Here is a 21,404-nt window from a genome sequence, read left to right on the forward strand (position 1 = left end):
CCACAGTAAATAGCCTCCCACCATCATGCCTTCATCTTTTTCCTCTCTCTCCATGGGGATGCAGATGACATCGGGACTCTAGGAAATGGAAGGAATTCAAGTCAGGATGCCTGAATAGGTAAACCATCTGATGGTGACCTCCACCCCTGTTCTGAACTTTTTCTGTATGTGAGAAATAAATTTCTGCTATTTTATGTTTCATTCTGTTTCTACTGCTTAATGTCTTCTTAATTAACATAGGCATCCTTTTAATAACTACATTGATAATAAAATCAATAAAATCAGCATTAAAAATAATGCTGAACCCAGTTAGATGTTCTTACAATTCAGATTAGATTAGAAGGAGAAAACTAGAAAAGTCTTATCTGTAAATAAGATCCCTGATAGAAGCAAGAACTGATAGCTGATAGCTTGATGGCAAAGGAAGAGACAAAAAGAACACATAGAAACCATATAAGAAAAAAAGGCAATCTGGGGCCATCTGGTATAGGGCCGTATCTCCACGAATCTGTAAAGCCTTGAGGACATCAGCACAACAGTTCCTTTCAGGAGCTGATGCGTATAATGATGACTAACTTAGCAAAAAGTTAAGCCACATTCCCTAAGTTCTGTTTATAAAGTAGAAGTGTGTAACAATATACCTGTTCCAGCTGACATGGTGCACATTTAAAAAAATCCTGCTACTTAAAGGATGGGCTTTAGCTAGCTGGAAAATGTACCTATGGAACAGCAAGTTTCTAAATGGTGGTCCATTACTGTGTATTTACTTGTCTGAGAAAGCAACCTTTGAAATATCGCAGCTATAAATCCTGGAGGGAACTCAGATGCAGTTAGATTTGCTACAAAGCAGATGATAACAAACAGCCTCCTTTGTAATGCATTCCCAGTTCATGGCCAAGAATCCGTTCTGAGGTGAGTCACTCACACCTTGCTGGTTATCTTTCCACTGCTATCTTTCTGGGGCATCTGGTGTGAACCATGTATCTGAGCTGTGTGGTTTTCCTGCTGAGATTAGTAATAGCTGTGCCACCAAGAATTACTGCGCAATACACCTACGGGTTACATTTAGATGACATTGGATTTCTATACTTGGGAAATACACACTTTAATTTTCCTCTTTTGTTAAAATCCATAATGCAAGGAAAAGAAGTTATCAGTTCAAGATACCGACTTGTACAGTGGGTATTATTTGCCTTATAAGAGCAATGCTTATACCACCAAATACGCATTTAATGAATTAGGGCACCCGGCCTATGAAAAAAAGAGGTTGACAAGTAAGAACACTGGAAATGAGAAACAATCCCAAGGGCAAGGCAGATAATAGAAGCTGCTTTTTCTACCTACAAAGGAAATTTCAGGAGAGTGCAAAAATTCGGTGATCAAGCTCTTTCAGTCTTTCCCTCCAAGTGCATGGAGGCTTATAAAGAGCTGAATCCATTATTCACAAGATAAAGGCCAAGCAAGGAACTGAGACCATTATATCAGAAGCAGTGCAGTCTTACTTGGCAAAACATATGACTGATATCCTTTATGGTGCCACAAATCTTTTGTTTTGTTTTGCTTTTTTTGCACATGGATACACTAAACAGCTGTCATTTCTTTTTACACCTGTTATGAATTTTTAAAAAGTGCTATCAAAGCACTTGTTTTAGTATCTTTTTACTGTCTTTTCCTTTTTTTTTCTTTTACAGTAGGCCTCAGAGAAGCCTGAGGGCATGTCCTAAAGCTCATTAAACCAGGAGGAATAATGTCCAGCTGCACGTCGATTCTCTGTGGGGACCTGGGAAGTTTGCTATGTGGAGCAAACTGTAGGGAGCCAAAATAAAAATTATTTAATGCTGAAGATAACATAATTATGAAAGCATTTTACCTCTAGAATTAAAATGCTCGAATTAGAATGACTTGCCCTTCAACATGAGTTTTTAAAATATTTTACTTTTTGCTAGACCACAGAAAAGTGCACAGATTCTAAGTGTGCTACTCATTAAATTTTTACCAAACACAAGTGTGACCAGCATTCAGATTAAGAAGCAGAACATGACTCACAAATAGAAGCTCCCTCTGAGTCTTTCCCTCCATCCTCCAGCAAAATTGCTCCTGATCCTTGCAGTACTGGAGATGGACTCTGCATCTGAGTATCCACACACTGGAAGCTGGACGCACTGTAACAGACGTAAGACTCAGCCCAGAGCTGCATGCAGTTGTAACCTTGTTCATTCTCACTGATGTATGACATCTAATTGCTGTTCATCCCATCCATTCCCATACTGATAGACTTTTGGGTATTTTCCATTTGTGAGCTCTTGGGAACAGCACTAGTATCAGCTTGTGGTGCATGTGTTTTGGTGAACATATACTACTGCTTTTATCAGTAGCTTTTTATGCTGAGGCATAGAACCAACAGGTTACAAGATTTACATGTGTTCAGATGTAGCAGATACTAACAGTTTTTCCACCAGCAGGGTTTTGGAGGGCTGGCTGCTCCGGATAGTCATGAAAACTAGGTGATATCTGTTTTTCATTTTAGTTATGTTTAGTTTAGCTTAGTAGTTGTGTGGTATATTCATGCAATGATTTAAATTTGCCTTTTCCTGCAGATTAACTAATGATGTCAAACAGAATGAGACGTTCTGATATATTTGTAAATGAGAGTGTATTTCTCAGAATTCTGAGACAGTGGAGGGTTTCAAAGATGACCATCCAGGGAGAGAAGGTGTGTGGCACGCCTGCCCCTCTGGGCCCCCCTGCACCACCCCTGCCTGCACCTCTGAAGGAGAACGCTGCAAAGTGATCTCGGGACCTGGACCCAGACTCTGAATCTTTCCCAATACAATTCATCACACAGTCATCTCTGCGCAAACAGAATAAACTCACCAGAGGAATCTTACTGACCAGATGAAATTTATCAAAAACAGAAAGGCAGAAATTGTGGAAGAGGCTACTGAAGATGGCCCTGGGTTTAATTTCAGATCTGCCATTCATCAAGGCAGAAGACCAGGGCCCCATTCACGATACTGACTTTATCAGGTGGTTTGATTAGCTTTATAGAGGCAAAGTTTGCAGAGCAGCAATATTTGATTCACTGAACTGAGTGACACTGGTAAGTTAATTCACTCTCAGTTGTGTCTGGTTCTTTGAGACCCCATGGACTGTAGCCCGCCAGGCTCCTTTGTTCACGGGATTTTCCAGGCAAGAATGCTAGAGTGGGTTGCTATTTCCTTCTTCAGGGGATCTTCCCGACCCAGGGATCTAATCCATGTCTCCTGCATTGGCAGGAGTGTTCTTTACCACTGCACCCCCTGGATTAACTAAAAACTATGGGCATATTTGCAGTTCTATTCTCCTACCTTTCTTTAAGGACAGCTTTCTTTCTCCTGGGGACAGATTTCTCATCACTTCTGCAAATCTATCTGCTCTTGAACTCGTATGCTTCTTAAAAGCCTGCTGAAGATGGCAGAATTTTAGACTGACTATGAGTCAACAGGAGAACAAGGTCTGGACAAAGAAGATGTGGTACATATACATAATGGAATATTACTCAGCATAAAAAGAGAACAAAATAATGCCTTCTGCAGCAACATGGATGGGTCTGGAGACTGTCACACTAAGTGAAGTCAGATAAAGACAAATACCATATGACAGTACTTAAAGTGGAATCTAAAATATGACAAAAGCAGACTACAAAACAGAAACAGACTCACAGACATGGAGAACAGGCTTGTGGCTGTGAAGGGGGAGGAGGGCTCAGGGGGCTGTGGATTGGGAGTTTGGGGTTAGCAGAGGCAAACTCTTATACACAGAATGGACAGACAACAAGTTTCTGCTGTATAGCACAGGGAACTATATTCAGTATCCTATGATAAGCCATAATGGAAAAGAATACAAAAGGAAAATGTAAATATATATACATGTATAACTGAATCACTTTGCTGTCCAGTAAAAATTGGCACAACATTGCATATCAACTATACTTCAATAAAAGAAGAGGGATAGCATGGTCCTTCTCAACACTTGTCTAAAGCAAGACACATCTGGGCCATCTAAGTCATCATCTAAAATCTTGGAAAAAGAAGTGGGGTTGTTCAGTGATGGAATTATGAGAAGGAGCTAGGTCACTTCCCCGACATCTGTGATGGCGCGCATCACCTCTGGTGTTTGGGACGTACTCATTCATTTATGCCATGCTTAGCAAATCTCAAAATGTTTCATGACCAATAATGAGGTCAACTGCTGGCCAAGAGGGACAAAGATGCTCCTGCCAAAGAAAACTACAGGAACAATCAGACTCTTGGCAGCTCCTTTCAGCTACCCTTGCATGGTTCCAAAGTCCTCAGCCTGCCCTCAGGGGCAGGTGGAGGATTTTCTCTGGTTTTTGCTCATCCCTAGATGAATTTTCTTCCTTCTCTATTCACAAAGCAATACTTCACACAAGCTCATGGTGGCTTAATTGCAATTCTGAAATCCAAATGGCTCTGAATACCAAAATTTCTCTCCCATAACTCATTTAGCAGCAATATCTTATCTGGTCCAAAATTATTTCAAGGCTGAAAACTTCCCTGAGGTTTTATCATCTTAGCTTACTTCATGGGGACATTTATGTGTTTTGTTGCAGAGGTGTCGATGTGTTTAATTAGGAAGTCCTGGCGCAAACTGAGTTGAGAGTGGTACTAATTCATGGCATCTATGTATGCTATCTTTCAAAATCTGATCACTTTAAAATTTTGGCATAACTCTGTCCCCAACATGTTGCATAAAGGAACTGGACTAGGGTTACAGCAGATCTTGCTCTCAGCGTGTTTACCCTTTAATCTGGATTATTTTAAAGAGATGCAAATCAAACCAAAGAGACACAGATTTTCACCTAACAGAGCAGCCAAAATATAAACAGCTGAAAGTACCCTCAGTGGAAGAAGAAAGGTATGGGGAAGAAGGGACCACCATCCAGGACTGGTGGGAAAGCATACTGGAATAAACTTCCCGAGAGGCTATTTGCCATTTTCTCAGAGATTTTAAAATCCTTGTGCACTTTGACCCAGCAATCCTGCTGCAAAGTATCCTGTGGAAAGAGTCAAAACAGTATGCCAAGGACATGCCATATTGAACAGAAAAATATAAAAAAAGGTTTACTGATAAAAGACTGACTAAATAAACTTTGGTATAACTACAAAAAAAGCACTGTGGTGCTGAAGAAGACTCTTGAGAGTTCCTTGGACAGAAGGAGATCAAACCAGTCAATCCTAAAGAAACCAACCCTGAATATTCATTGCAAAGACTGATGCTGAAGCTCCAATACTTTGGCGGCCTGATGCGAAGAGCTGACTCGTTGGAAAAGACTCTGATGCTGGGAAAGACTGAAGGCAAAAGAAGAGGGCAGCAGAGGATGATGTAAAACAGCATCATCGACTCAATGGACATGAATTTGAGCAAACTGCAAAAGATAGTGAAGGACAGGGAGCCTGGCGTGCTGCAGTCCATGAGGTTGCAGAGTCAGACACGACCAAGCGACTGAACACCACCACAAAATAAAACAATGCGGCCTTTAAGAAAGTGGAAATCAGGTGGCCCTAGATGTAACAATATAAAAAGATAAACATTTATGTGAAACAAGTAATTTGCAGAAGAGCATATAGATTAGAGATGTATATAGGATATTATACATAATATGGTTTTTATAATTTCTAAGGATATACTTATACTCTAGATAAGAACATTTTTTCCCTAAGACATACTTTTATGGAAAATAGCAGGTGGTGACAACTGGGGATGAGAGTGGGGAATGTGGCTTCCAGGTTTCCCTGTGTATGTGTGTAACTTAGTTCTTTTTCCCATGTGCATGTTCTGCCCTTACTAATAGTCCCCGGGAAGCGTGTGGAGTCTCTGCAGGTTCAGTTACAGTGCCCGACATTGAGCGTCATTCCTGAGACTCGAAGTGCCATGAAGGCAAGTCTCCAGCCACCAAAGACTCCCACGACTTTCTGGTTAAACTTGACCTCCACTGACTCTTTACAGACCTAATAAAAATAAACTCCTAACACGACATCATGGAATTCGAGAGATGCCTTCTGCCAAGTAAAGCCAATAATCAGCTCCAGCTACCTCTTCAATGTGTCCTATAGGAGATGTATCAGGTGTAATTTTTCCTTTCTGATCCAACGGCATGGTCTCTGCTTCCAGTCTGAGTGTGGTGCTGAGAGCCAACAGGAGTCAGTGATGGGTGGACGACACTGCATCTCAACCCGAGGGTAACAATCCCAGGTCCTCCACTTCCTGTCGCCCACCTCACCCAGCAGATGAGCTGGCTTACATCACCTGTGGGCTGTCCTCTCCAATACTTCCTGAGTGGTGAGCAGAATCTTCTGGTTTTATTACAAACACTAATCACAGGATGAGAATTTCTATAGACACTTTCAGATCCACTCCAAAGATGTAACTCAGCTCTAAACTTATCTGGTATTGTCACGGGATTAGAAAGAAGACAGGAAAGAGCAGAGTCACTTTTCATTGCCAAGATATACAGACTATGTTTAATACCAATCCTTTTGCCTGGTAAAAACATACCAAAGAATATAAAACAATTTGGTTGGCCAAACTATTGGTGGGTAGGTATATTCTTAAGAATCAGGTATCTGGTTACCCTTCAGGCTTTATATTTTGAGTGTAAGTCTCCTCTGCCTTTCCTAAACCATTTATTTTCCAATATTAAAAAAACTAAGTAAACTCCATCCTTTGCTAAATCTTAGTATGTGGGATACTTTGTTTCCTGACCTTTGCTAGGCTGACTCCTCTTGCTGTTTGGATGAAAGACAGATTAAATATTATCTAGATTCACTTTTCTAATCAAGCACCATCACATGTAACTTCCCTTTATATTACTTTTCATTACTTATTTCCTTTACTTGTAACTTGTTCAACCATTTTTGGTTTATTCCCTACCCCCTAGAATATAGAAACAGAAATGTTGTCTGCTCTGATAGTACATTCTGGCACATGGTAAGTATTCAGTAACCATTGGATGGAAGAATAAGTGAATGAGTGAACACTTCGGGTCACCTCTCATCCCCTAGAAAGGTAGCCAGATGCTTTGTTGGTGAAAAAAGGCAAAGCAGTTTCATGTAGTAGGACAAAGGCTAGTGAAAGCAGGAAATGATGTTTTAAACTGAATAAAGAGTGAAGGCTAAGGAGCCAAGATGGTCCCTAGGGAAAAGCATGTCCTAACAGCCTCCAATGTCTTCCCACACCTTCTCTGCCTCTTGGAGTTGGGAGACTACTCTTGCAAACAGAGGAGAGGTGATGTAAAGAAGAGGTATGCCACGGTCTCCAGAAGTACTTCTGGGAAGACACACCATGTTCAAATCTGTCGATGAGTACTGAGCACTGGAAAACTGAAATAAAGACAGCAAAAGCCCAAATGTGGGACTCCCAACGTCCTTCCCAGACAGATGCATCCAAATAAAACCTTTACACAAATGTTTACCCATCATCTACTGCATAATGAAAGTTTTTCCTTTCTTTTTAATTCTGAGACTACTCATGAGAAAGTTAGAGGAAAATTGACAGTAATGGAAACATGTTAACAGGATAATAATATCTAAGAAGATATAATTTGATTCAATGATACATATGCATCTTAATCTTGGTATTTTTCAGATGAACTTTTCCCCCTGCTAAGTTTTTCTTTTCTATCTACGATATTATAAAGGAACACTTTGCTCAGCCTGTTCATACCCTGTTAGATTAATGTATTTTCTTTGAAAGCGTGTCCTTGGCAGCCGAGCCCTCGCCTTTAGCCAATGTCACACAAGAAACTTAGTGTCAGCAGTAGGTCGATGTCTCCCCCGGAACAAGGCTGAACAGGTGATAATGACCTTGACCAAGGGTGCAGCAAAGGTGACCGAGGTAGGGGCACTTTCACTTGGGGTCCCTGATAACTGAGCTGTTTTTTTTAAACCGAGGGTCTTGAGGAGTACCCACCTGTTCTGCTACCATCTTTCTTTTTACACACGCTGGCTCACGTCACCAGGACTACAAATCACTGCCCCTGCACAGTCCTTCTTGCATAGCTCCCCTCGAGCTGGACACACAGCCAAGCACGGAGGTTGCAGCAGTGAATGGACCTCAGCCACTGCTTACACAGGGCCGACATTCGAGTTACTCAACGCAGAAATGCTACAGGCTTGTAGCTTCTGAAATGTCTTAGAGGAAAACATTTTTAAAAATTCCTCAAGCAATGAGCCTAATAAAATGAAGAAGGTTTACAGTTTAAGTTGGATGCAGGGGTTAAGCCGTTGTTGTTGAGGAGGAGGACAAAAATTAAAAATTAAAAAAGGAGGCATTAATGGAGTCATTAAAAATTAGATTTATCCAGACTAATGACAACAGAAATAATAAATACATGCTAAATGTACAGTTAAGTGATCAGCAAACTTTTTCCATGACAGTAAACATTTTCAGGTCTGTGGGTCAGCTGGTCTCTGTAGCAACTTCCATGTGGCACCAAAACAGCCTTTCTTGCTGTTGTTTAGTCTCTAAGTCGTGTCTGACTCGTTTGCAACCCCGTGGACTGTAGCCCACCAGGCTCTTCTCTCCATGGGATTTCCCAGGCAAGAACAGTGGAGTGGATTGCCAGTTTCTTCTCCAGGGGATCTTCCCCACCCAGGGATCCAACCCGTGTCTCCTGCACTGCAGGCGGATGGATTCATTACTGCTGAGCTACCAAGGAAGCCCCAGCCACAGACCAAGTGAAAATACACTCCCAGGGTTGTGTCCCAATAAAACTGGATTTATGAACCAGTGGGCAGTCTGGATCTGGTGCACAGGTATTTTGCCAATCCTGACCCAGGTTCATCTTTTCCCAGGAATCCTTTCCGATGAAGAAACTGAACCTCTACTGAGTGAAATCTCTTGCCCAGCGTACACAGGCAGGATTGTCCTAACTCACCCTGCATCCTTCAGTCCATCTAGCTGGGGACTAGGGAAACACATGAAGGAAACTAACTTGACGGAGACTGCGTATTGGAGGTCTCTGACTTCAAAGGTTGAGTCCTATGGTTTGGGTAACTAGTTGTGAAGAAAAGGAAGCTGATCGGTGAGAGGTGGAGTAGTTCTGGAAATCTTCCTGGAGAAGGTGGGCTGGAAGGATTTCTGCCTTGGAATCCCCGCTCTCTCTTCCCCTGTCTTACCTGTCTGCAAATACCTACCACTGCTCAGGTCTCACCCCAGCTTCCCCTCCTATAGGAAGCCTCCCCAGACACCTCAGGTACTCTCAGGCCCTCTTTCTGCAAGGACCCCATGGACCCTGGTGAAAGCCCCCAGCTCTACATGTGCACGTTTCTGCATGCGTATTGTGTACTTTTATGCATGCATGTTATACTTACTATTAAAAGGAAAACCAACAGACAAAAATCAGCCGTACTTCCTTGGTACCACGGACTGGTTATTTCCACGTCTGAATCTCCAAAGGGCCGTGAGCAACCCAAGAGCAGGGACTATTGTTTCATCCCTGTGGAGTTAACCCAGGCTTGACATGCAGCGTATACTCAAAACTCGTGAGTTCATGAGTAGGGGTAAGATCTGCAGGAGCATAAATGTGGGAAAATACACTCCCCAGAAGGGGGATCATCACCAAGCTGAGCTTGGGTGTGAAGCTGAGCCTTAAAGGGGAGAGCCCTGAAGAGGGGAGCACAGAGGGAGTGCAGCTTGGCTGGTGGCGGGGTGGAGGGGGGGGGGAGGACCCCAGGGGGCGCTCAGGAGTGAGCCAGCACTGCCCTTCATCAAGAAACTTGCTTTCATGCAGAACTGGACACTACTTTTGACTGCAGATATTTTCATATAAAACTTTGGTGGAATTGATGCTCCCACTGAAGTCATTTTACTATCTTAAAAAAACATTCAAGTAACACCCTTCATGTTTTCCTGTTACTCTCTTTTTAAATTTCTTTTTCTAGCTTTATTGACATAAAATTGACACATACCACTCTGTATGCTTAAGGGACACTGTGTGTAGATTTAATACATTGATATGTTGCAAAATGATTAAATCATATTAAACAGTACTGGCTACCACCTGCATCCCATCCCATAATTTTCACTTCTCTTTTGTGGTGAAAACACTTAAGAGCTACTCTGTTAGCAGCACTAAATATTGGATTGGCCAAAAAGTTCCTTCAGTTTTAAAAGTAAAAATAAAAGACACATTTTTCATTTTCACTAAGAATTTTATTGAACCATGTATTCACTGTTTTGTTCCATTACCTTCTGCCATTGTTCAGGCAACTTCATACTTCCATCTTCCAAAACATTTTATCTTTCTGAGCAAAGAAGGCAGTCCAGGTGCCTTTTAATGTCTTTCAGGACATTGAAATTGTTTCCATTAAGAGAATATCGTGGAGACTGAAAGAAAAGGACATCTGAAGGTGCAGTGTCTGGAGAACAAGGTGGATGAATCAGAACTTCGCAGCCGAGTTGCATAGTCATCAAAGAACCTGCAGTCTTGCATTATCTGGACAGAAGATGATGCATTTTCTGTTGACTCATTTAGAATGCTTTCATCGAATGCTGCTTTCAGTTGTCTAATTGGGAGCAGTATTTTGGGGAATTAATCATTTGTTTTTCTGGAAGGAGCTCGTAATAGAGGACTCCCTTCCAACCCTACCATACACACAACGTCACCTTCTTTGGATGAAGACAGGCCTCTGGTGTGGTTAGTAGTGGTTCATCTCATTTGCTCCATGATCTCTTCCATCCTACTTTATTGCACAGTCTCCACTTTTCATTCACCATTCCAATTTGTTTTAAAAATGGAAGGTTTCCCTTATGTTTAAGTAAAGAATTGCATGTGGAAATACAATCAAGAAGGTTTTAGTCATTTAACTTATGTGGAATCAAAACATCTAAGCAATTAACATACCAACTTGGTAGAAATGATTTTCGATAGTTGATTTGGATATTTTGAGTATGTTGGCTATCTCCCAAGTGGTGTAATGTTGATTGTTCTCAATTAATGTCTTGATTTGATCGCTATCAACTTCAACTCATCTACCAGACCATGGAGCAAGGTCCAGGGAGAAATCTCCAGCAGGAAACTTCACAAACTAGTTTTGACATGTTCAATCAGTCACAGCACCTTCTTCACACACTGGAGAAATCTTTTCTGGTGTTTCAGTTGCGTTTTTACTTTTCTTGAAATAATAAAGCATACTATACCCCAAATGTTGCTTTTACTCTTCCATCTTCAAAATTGAAATAGCTACACAAAATTCACCAATTTTGATGTGGTTTTTTTTTTTTTTTTTTTTTTTTAATGCATGCCGATATGACAGGTGTCACAAAACAATCTAACAAAGTTGTTTCAGATGAAGTTAAAGATGACTAGGCAATACTGGAGCCATCTTACAGAAAAACTGAACAAATGTGTTGGCCAATCCAATACATAATACAGCATTACCAACTACTTACTCTCTTGTTCAGTACCTGGGGACAGACTTGGGCTATATTTCTATTTTAACCTATCTTCTTTCTCTTTCATCTGTAGTTTCTCTTTCAGTTTCTCTGCTTTAAACTGTGGAGGGTGGTCTCTGGTTATCTCCATGGCGTCTCAGTGCTCTGTCCAGCAGGTCACACACTGTCTTGTTCTGGGTGGTCTTTGACTAACAGTACAAATGTGGACATGGAACAACAGACTGGTTCCAAATAGGAAAAGGAGTACACCAAGGCTGTATATTGTCACCCTGCTTATTTAACTTATATACAGAGTACATCATGAGAAACGCTGGGCTGGAAGAAGCACAGGCTGGAATTAAGATTGCCGGGAGAAATATCAATAACCTCAGATATGCAGATGACACCACCCTTATGGCAGAAAGTGAAGAGGAACTAAAAAGCCTCTTGATGGAAGTGAAAGAGGAGAGTGAAAAAGTTGGCTTAAAGCTTAACATTCAGAAAACTAAGATCATGGCATCTGGTCCTATCACTTCATGGCAGATAGATGGGGAAACAGTGGAAGCAGTTTCAGACTTTTTTTTTGGGGGGGGGCTCCAAAATCACTGCAGATGGTGATTGCAGCCATGAAATTAAAAGACGCTTACTCCTTGGAAGGAAAGTTATGACCTACCTAGACAGCATATTAAAAAGCAGAGACATTATTTTGCCAACAAAGGTCCATCTAGCAAAGGCTATGGTTTTTCGAGTGGTCATGTATGAATGTGAGAGTTGGACTGTGAAGAAAGCTGAGTCCCAAAGGATTGATGCTTTTGAACTGTGGTGTTGGAGAAGACTCTTGAGAGTCCCTTGGACTGCAAGCAGATCCAACAATTCCATCCTAAAGGAGATCAGTCCTGGGTGTTCACTGGAAGGATTGATGCTGAAGCTGAAACTCCAATACTTTGGCCACCTCATGCAAAGAACTGACTCATTGGAAAAGACCCTGATGCTGGGAGGGATTAGGGGCAGGAGGAGAAGGGGACAACAGATGATGAGATGGCTGGATGGCATCACTGACTCAATGGACATGAGTTTGAGTAAACTCCAGGAATTGGTGATGGACAGGGAGGTCTGGCGTGCTGCGATTCATGGGGTCACAAAGAGTCGGACACGACTGAGCAACTGAAATGAACAGAACAAATGTGGAAATGTGATGTGGGCAGAATCCTCATCACGCTGTCACCGATGGCTCACTCTTCCTCCACCTTTCAGACCACTTGCACCCTTTTCAGTTAAATCACTCCAAAGAACTCGAAGAAACAACTCACACAGAAAGGCCACTGAAAGTAGCGAGACATAGCTCTTATTCTCTGCTGCTAGTAATAAAGGCTGGTCTGTGTCTCCTTATGCAATTCCAGGGGCTAGGGAAGACTTAATCTGAGAGGTTTCAGGTAACGTGAAATAAAACATCACTTCATATCTCATCTCACTTCTTAGCTGAAACGGTAACCAAGCCATTTTCGTTCCGAGGGGGTCTATTTTTCTTTTGACAACATCTTCTCTGTGAATAGACTGGTCTTCCCAGGGTCTTCAACTGTCAGATAATTAAGAGGCAGGGTCACCCCTAGATTCATCATCTTGAGACACTAGGAGGTGAAACACCCACCCAGCCCAGGTAAAAACAGCTAAGCTGCCCTTCTCCCCACCCTCTTTGCCTCCTGCCTTAAGCATTTTTGCGAGCTTTAGACATAGGTTCTTCATGACGTGTTAGAAACAGAAAAAGGCAAATGATGTCCAAATCAAAACTCAAAGTCAGTTATTGGTTGAAAATGGTACAATTAAAAATAAATAATACATAGAGGAATGTTTTGCACATATATTATAAAGCATTTTAGGATTGGTGACTAATGACTAATGTCAAACATCTGGATCTTTGGAATCTATGCAATAAATTTAGGTATGATTTCCCTTAATTCTTCCGAGGGTACCCAGACTTGCATGAATATTTCCAGCTCTTCCTCCCATCCTGGGGCTTCAAAGAGTCCTCAGTTTAAACAATTATATCCCATTAACACCTCTCTCACTCCAACATGCTGGACTCTTAATTCTTTCACAAGCCATTGTCCAAAGAACCAATAAAACAGAACTCAAGCAGATACTAAGCCCAGAGGGAAATACTTGAAAAATATGACAAAAAACAGCCACACTGAATGAACATGCAACAGTGGGCATTAGGGAAATAGGCTAATATACTGAGTTACTTAAAATTATAATGTTGAAGAAAATAATTGCGGAGGCAGGGAAATGATGCCAATTAAGTGGCCCGATAATGGGAAGGAGGCAGGGGAGAAGTCACTCTGCTGACCGTGACCCAGCCCTACCCTTCTCAGGCGGGCAGGGAGTGCCTGCTTTCTGCCGTCAGCGCGGAACTTTGGGGAAGATGCAGATTCCAACTGCTCTGAGCTTTTCCCCGTTAAGGATACATCCCTGCTGACTTCAAAGCACAGGAAGGGAGGGCCGCAAACGACTGGAGTCAGAGACAGTACTCACTGCTTTCAGTTTTCTCCAGAGGACGATTCCTTCCTTTTCCTTTTTTTTGCTTTTTGATGGTGCAGTACTCTGGCCACCCCCAGAAAGATTCCAAAATCCTCCCTCGGTTCTTTATTCCTGCGGCTGGCAACCCACACTACCAGGAAATCCATCTTTAATACAAATCTGAATACCTTGTAGTGTCATTTGGGTTTAAATATATATTTCCCCTGAGCTCTGGCCTCAGTAAAAATAGCAGACAGCTGGTCACCATGCTCCACACCATAAACCTGTTGGGAGGACGTACGGCCAAGGGGGTGGTGGGCTCGCATCAAAAACACTGGGAAAGCGTGTTAAGACAGATTTTTGGATTCCACCCTCTGAGTTTCTGATATACATGTCTGGTATGGAATCCAAAAATTTGCATATTAATAACTTGCAAGTGGTACTGACGCTGCTGGTGCAGGGACCACGCTTGAAGAACCACTGGTCTACACCAATCTCAAAGCTTCTGTCTCAGAGCTACTGACAGTGGTTCCCAAACTCTACTGCAAGCCAGAATCACCTGAAGAGCTTCAGAAATTCCAAGGCATTGTATACCAAGTGAAGCAGAATGCTGACGCAGGCATCCATATTTTTCAAACCCAGGCATTGGGACTTTTCGGCTCCTGCAACACACAGCCACGTTTGGGATGAGGCCTGGAGACCAGAGAAGGACCAGAGGCCAGGAGAGGGGGGAAGAGCAGCCCTTGGTCTTGGGACGATCCTCCTATTTCCCTAGTCTGTCTTTTCTCATCCGTCCAACAACAAGACAAGCCCTTTAGTTTCCTCTCAAGCGTTAGTGGCAAGAAAAACACATTGAGCAAGTAACGCAGTTTTGGAACTTGGGATGCAAGGGAGGTAGTGCTGCCAAGGGTAAGACGCAGAGCCTCTGTGGTCAGGGAGACCTTGGTCAGCATCCTGACTCTCAGCAGCTCTGTGTCCCGAGCAAGTTCATTAGTTGCTCTGTGCTGCTCTTTCCTCCTTTGTAAAGAGAGAATGACATTACCTTGCTCATGGGATTTCTCCAGAGCAATTTTGCTATTTGCCCAGAATGAAGTGGGCGCTCCAGAAATGACTGTTCTTTGATGGTTATCCATACAACATGGGCTTCCCAGGTGGCACTAGCGGTAAAGAATTCGCCTGTCGACGCAACCTGAGACTCAAGAGATGTGGGTTCCATCCCTGGGTCGGGAAGATCCCCTGGAGCAGGAAATGGCATCCCACTCCAGTATTCCTGCCTGGAAAACCCCATGGACAGAGGAACCTTGCGGGCTACAGTCCATGGGACTGCAACGTGTCAGACACGACTGGGCACACACAGCAGATACATACTGCACAAGCCGTTATCCCTGGATGTGGAAAAGGCAGCCTTTTGGGAAGAATTTCAAATAGAGGTTAGTGAAAGGAACAGTGGAAAGGCTGAAAAACAGCACCAAAGAGCCCATAAGCAGACAGCAGACAGTTATGGGTGTGTGAAGATTCAACTGGATCTAGGTAACTCTGTGAGTGGATCTTAAGGCATCAGGTCTTCAGAATTACAGAGCTCCACCCTCGTTTCCTCCTGCTTTCGGACAAGATCATTTACCAGCAGGTATGGTCCTCCGACACTCCATGTACTCAAGGTTAAGTCTGAATTGCAGTACTTTCAGATCCTGTATCTGGCATATTATTTCATGTATGTAAGTTCTTCTCCTAGACTAGATGGTAAGACCTTGAATTTCATGAGTTCATGTTTCCCTAGAGTACCCATGGCCTGAAAATTCTGGGTGCTTAATAGCCATCAATTTCTCATCTATTTCCACAAGCCCCATTACATTTATCCTCCATACAGCTTCCAGAATAATCTTTCAAACATCCAAATGCCATCCCTCTACATAGAAGTTTTTCAAGGTTCCCCACTGCTCCAAGGGGCCAGCTCACCCTCCTTAGCCAGTTTATAAGGTTCTTGGTGATCTGGCCTCTGCTGACTTCCCCTAGCCTGGCGGGGGAAACAGACAGGGCTTTGGTGTCGTGGTGATCTGGGCTTGAAACCCAGCCCAGCCTGCAACAAGCTGTGCACCTGCCCAGGAGTTCCATAATCTCCCTGAACCACAGTTTCTTTATCTGCAAAATGGGAAAATACTAACTCCTTTCAGGTTTGTTGTAAGACTAGAATTAATGAGCATGGAATGCCTGGCATATGAGGGACTTTTTCTCTTTAAAGTAACTGTGAGCTGCATTTGCTGGTCCTCTCACATGGAGCACCTGCCCCAGGAACCATGAGCTCTCTCTGACATGACCTAGGTCATGTCTCTACACCTCTGAACAGGTCCCTTCCTACCTCATCAGCACGGGAGCCTCTCACACAACCCACAGTTACAAAGCCACTCCCTCCCGAGGGCCACTGCCATCTGTTTAACATCCTCGATCGCCGCTCATGGTTTACATGTCTGTCTCTCAAACCAGGTATTGAGTGTTGTAAAGATCGGGGACCATCTGCACGGCTGTATGGCAGAAATTGGGAGGACAGGGAAGCCTGGCCTGCTGCAACCCACAGGGTCGCAAAGAGCTGGACACGACCGAGCGACTGAACTGAACGGTATAAATCAACACAATGTTGTAAAGCAATTATCCTCCCATTAAAAAAGGAAAAAATTTGAGAGAACAGCATCGAAACATGTATATTACCATATGTGAAACAGATCGCCAGCCCAGGTTGGATGCATGAGACAGGGTGCTCAGGGCTGGTGCACTGGGATGACCCAGCGGGATGGGATGGGGAGGGAGTTGTGAGGGGGGATCAGGATGGGGAACACATGTATACCCATGGAGGATTCATGTCAGTGTATGGCAAAAACCACTACAATACTGTAAAGTAATTAGCCTCCAATTAAAATAAACAAATTAATAAAAAGAAAAATATGTTCTCCACACACTCACGCAAAAGATCAGGGACCTTGCACACTGACTTAGCAGGGCAGGTGACTTGTGTGGAACGGGTGATCGATGTCAGGGTCCCTCTCCTCTCGCCCCTGTCCCCTTGTCCTGGGCAGGTTCACAGCCTGCCTGACGGTAGCTCATGGGGGGGGGGCGTCCTGCACTGTCGCCACCCACAGCCCAGGAACACTGACGTCCGGGGGTGTCTTCTCGGAATACGGAAACGCGGGCCCCCTCATCCTGGCCGCATCACAGACTGCTTGTAAACAAGACCCTCAGGTGGTGTGGATGCACAGTGGAGTCTGAGAAGAGCTGCTCTGAACACACCTGCTCCCCCACCAGGACCACAGGGCGGGCGCTGGGTGAGGAGGAGAGAGGGGAACTGCTCATCACGTGGGAGCAAGCGGGGGGCACGTCAGTCCCAGGATAAGGCTGGGAGTGGGAAGAGTCCAGATTTCAGCCTCTCTAACACCGTGGTGATGAATTACAAGCTTGGTGTCCACAGCAGGTCCTGAGAAGGATGACTCCTGACTTCCACCAATAAAAATTGAACAACAGCAACAATCCCAACCCAGTTACTTGAGTAGGAGAAAAACCAGAGCTTTAAGTAGTGCCGGATCACGTAACTAAAAATGACACAACTGAAAGCTAATCTTCTAATAGAAAAGGAAGCCAAAATCATGTGGAAGAGTGTGTCCACTGCAAGCAAGAGAGTTCTTGTTCAGAGCAGGGCGACATACTTCTTAGAGGCATATTTTATCATAAATATTAAGACATTCACAGAACTTTTGCACAACTGTAAATGTTGTCTTGCAATCTTTTCTGGGAAAAAATAAAAGGAGGAAGCCCGTGATCTGAGTCAAAGATTCCAATTTCCAGGTAACAGCCTGCTCTTACTGGTGAGGGGTAGGATAGACAGCTCAGAGGTTGTGTCTCTTCCGCACATACAGGGCAATGTGGTTTTAGAAACAGCATCAAAAGTAAAAAGGCAGACAACTAGTCTTCACTTCAATGTTCTCTGAATTCTCAGGGAACACTTGCTTACAAATTAGCAGCATAGAGACACTTTATTTGGGAACAGAGCCTCATTTTTTTTTTTTTTTTTTTTTTTTTAAGGATCTTGGGCAAAGATCTGAAACAAACAAAACATCCTACATGAAACAAAAAGAAAACAGCATTTGGAGTATTTGCTTTGCAATCCTGTTCCCAAAAGAGCTCAAACACCACCACAGTTTGCGACCTTTTCGGCTAGATACTTAACAGATGGGAAAGATTCTGTGAACTTTTTAAAGCAACCAGCAGGACCGCCTCTTCTCTCTTAAGTGCCTCGTCAGCAGATTCCAGGAGCCTGGCTATAAAAGCACTTGTTTCCACGTTTTCCCCCAATCTCAGAAAGATGCCTCTTAAACCATAGTGAGGCAGGGCATAGCCATTCAATTATCCAAATACTAGAAGTCTGTAAAAGAGCATCGGGCTGCAATTGGTTTCTTAATTTGAGTGAAACAGCATGCTCAAACACATCCCCAGACCTTGCAAATAAATCTCCATGCAGCGCCTTCTGATTCAACCTCATTGCAGGATGCATTTTTATCAATTTGACATAACTTGCAGAATATGCAGACCACACCAATATGATCACAGTATCACAGAGGGAAAAATAAACTCCAAATTAAACCTTTTTCCATAGCTTTTTACACACTATTGAGAGTAGCAACAACAGATTCTATTTTTTGCCTTTTTTTTCTGTACAGATGTTCAGATTTCAATTTCCAGGATGCCTTTAAATGTATTCAACTCTTTTAATGTGACACGTGCCTTTTACCGCCCACTTTCCAAATATTCCAGCCCTCCTTTGCTATGGGCATTCTGTCTATGACTGCTCAGAGAGTATCTGAGAGAAAAAAAACCTAAGCAAACCAAAACCAACTAAACGATAATTGCAGACTCTATAAAATTTATATCTACCCCGTGTGAAGCAGATGGTGGATTCTGCAGTAGGCATAAAGCCACGAGCTGTCCAGCTCAAGGTCCAGTTTGGGAGCAATTAAGTGCTGGAGAAGAAAGGCTTGTCACAGTTTCTGTACACTTCTCCTGCTCTCCAAAGACTTACCTGTGCTTGGAAAGAGGACTGGAACTTGAGAATTCATTTTCCTAAGGAAATCATAAAACCCATGGACACACTCAGTTCAGCTTCCAACCTTTGCCATCAGGAGACCACGCACACTCAAAGCTCAGGAAGCATCCAGAAGGCATCCATGCACCTTCAGTGCTGTGTATCCAGCAAAAAACTACCTCTCGCTCCCTCGCACAGTGCTCTTTACTGCAGTTGACATGGACTTGCCCAGGGGACCGACTTGTTGTTCCACAAAGATCCTTCCACAAGCACTACTGTTGAAACATTTAATCTGAGCCTCGGGATCAAACGGCAGCTACTGCCACGGACAGTGGTAGAAAAAATCTATCCCCCAATTAAATAATTGCAAGCTAAGTTATGACTGGTCATTATGTCCTTTACCCAGTTCAGCTTTTCTGGAACACAGCCAATAGGCTTCATTTTTTATTTTAATAATATGTATGCAGTAGTCTTGAGATCATGGATTGTTTTACACATTTCTTGAAGGAAATCATCTCTTTCCCCTACAAAATGGAGTGTAAGTTTGAACAAGAGATGCTTGTTACGATACATCATAGAGCAATTACTCTTTTAAGTTCATATTGGCTGTTTCTGAAATTCTTGTCTGCTTATGGTTACAATGTTGCACTTTATTTGGGGGCCATTTCTGTTTCCTTAGTACCATGAATATTTTATTTCAGCCTAATTTAACCTGTTCATACACAAAGTGGGATGAGATTCATTAACTCTGTATTAAGGAGTTATGTTTCCAAAGTCTAACAAAAAAATCTTATCCGCCAGGATAAAACATCCTCACTATATGACAACATCAGACAACGGGAAGGTGGTTGAATGGGAAATGTCCAGAATGATATGTTGTCTTAAATTAGAACACTTGTACAGACAAATGAACTTATTTACGAAACAGAAAGGGAGTCACAGATGTAGAAAACAAACTGTGGTCACCCAGGGAGAGGAGGGCTAGGGATAAGCTGGGAGGCTGGGTGGACATGTGCACACAACACTATACGTAAAGTGGATTACTGACAAGGACCTACTGTGCAGCAAGGGAAACCCACTGAATACTCCGCAATGGCTGCTATGGGAAAACAATCTAAAAAAGAGTGGACACGTGTATATGTACAACTGATTCACTCTGTTGTACACTAGAAATAAATACACCGTTTTAAATCAACTATATTCCATTAAAAATTTTTTAAAAAGAATATTGAAAAAAATACTTGTACAAAACAAGTAAATTTTGGTTTTGAAATGCAGAGTCGTTAAAACTAAGAGCAAATATCAGAAGTTTGGAGAGGTTTAATATCCTCTATTGAAATCTTTCTTCAGATACTTATTTTTCCCAGAAAAGAACTAAAAAACGCTGCAGTACGTGCTCCTTATCTGCATAGGGGTTTTATCTTGAAGTTCCTTCTGGTGATAAGCAAAGGTCCCAAGTTGTTTCCGATGATAACCTATTGCAGAATTCATCTCCCATCCCCGTCAAGGAAATAGATTTTTAATTCTTCGCAGTTGTCCTATGTCTGTGTTATTTTGCACTTTCATTCAGATTAACTATGGATTTTAAATACCGCTTTCTGTCATTTTGTTAATGAATATTTTTCTGATAAGTCATACTGGTAGACTTGGATTGAAGTCACTGATACATCTCACATATGGTCAATGATACGGGATTGTTCCCCAAGACCCATTGATTCTTGTGTCACTGTGTGGGGTTCTGAGTCCTAACGTACCAACATCTGGGAAATGTCTTTTTACTCATTTCAAAGGATTCTGATTTAACAAGGAATACAATCTATGAAAAGCACTACTCCCATTTTGACTTTACCGTCATTCACATGGGAACTATTTATCAGTTCAGACCCCTTTTAAAGAGGAGGAAATGAACTGTTCTTGGCTTTTCTTCCAAGGAGAGAATTGATATTGCTGAATTTCACTGAGATAAAACAATGCAAAATAAAGCAAATTACTTCAAATAATGGCTATATCAATAGGTGCATGAAAAAAGTGCACTATGACATGTCTGCCTCAGACCATTTTCAATGCCACTTTGATGGTAAGAGCTGTTTACTTAGTAAATATAGTAATTGATATTAAGCAATATTGATATTTCAACAAAGCTCTTGTCATAATTTGAGATGTTTTTGTAGGATATGATCCAGTTCCCCTCAGCTTACAATTCTCTTTGATTTTGTTACTTCCTTTACTTTTCCTTGATGGATTAACATTGTCAATCATGAAAATACTTTGTGTTAATAAATCACCTAAAATTTACTGCATCTAGTGATGTGTTACTCTAATATTGGAAGTATAATTCACTTGTAAAAGTGTGTATGTAATTTTTTTCTCAGTAGACTATTGAAAT

General features: G+C 42.4%; 1 protein-coding gene across 1 annotated transcript in view; it reads right to left on the reverse strand.

Annotated features, from left to right (window-relative positions):
• Window positions 1–21,404, reverse strand: part of RARB (retinoic acid receptor beta) — a 568,127-nt gene that overhangs the window by 519,358 nt on the left and 27,365 nt on the right. Inside the window, exon 2 of the mRNA XM_065947408.1 lies at window positions 2,047–2,162. The gene's annotated coding sequence lies outside the window, so the exon portion shown is untranslated. The remainder of the gene's footprint in view (window positions 1–2,046; window positions 2,163–21,404) is intronic.

Source organism: Muntiacus reevesi, chromosome 10 (genome assembly GCF_963930625.1).
Source record: "Muntiacus reevesi chromosome 10, mMunRee1.1, whole genome shotgun sequence".
NCBI lineage: Eukaryota > Metazoa > Chordata > Mammalia > Artiodactyla > Cervidae > Muntiacus > Muntiacus reevesi.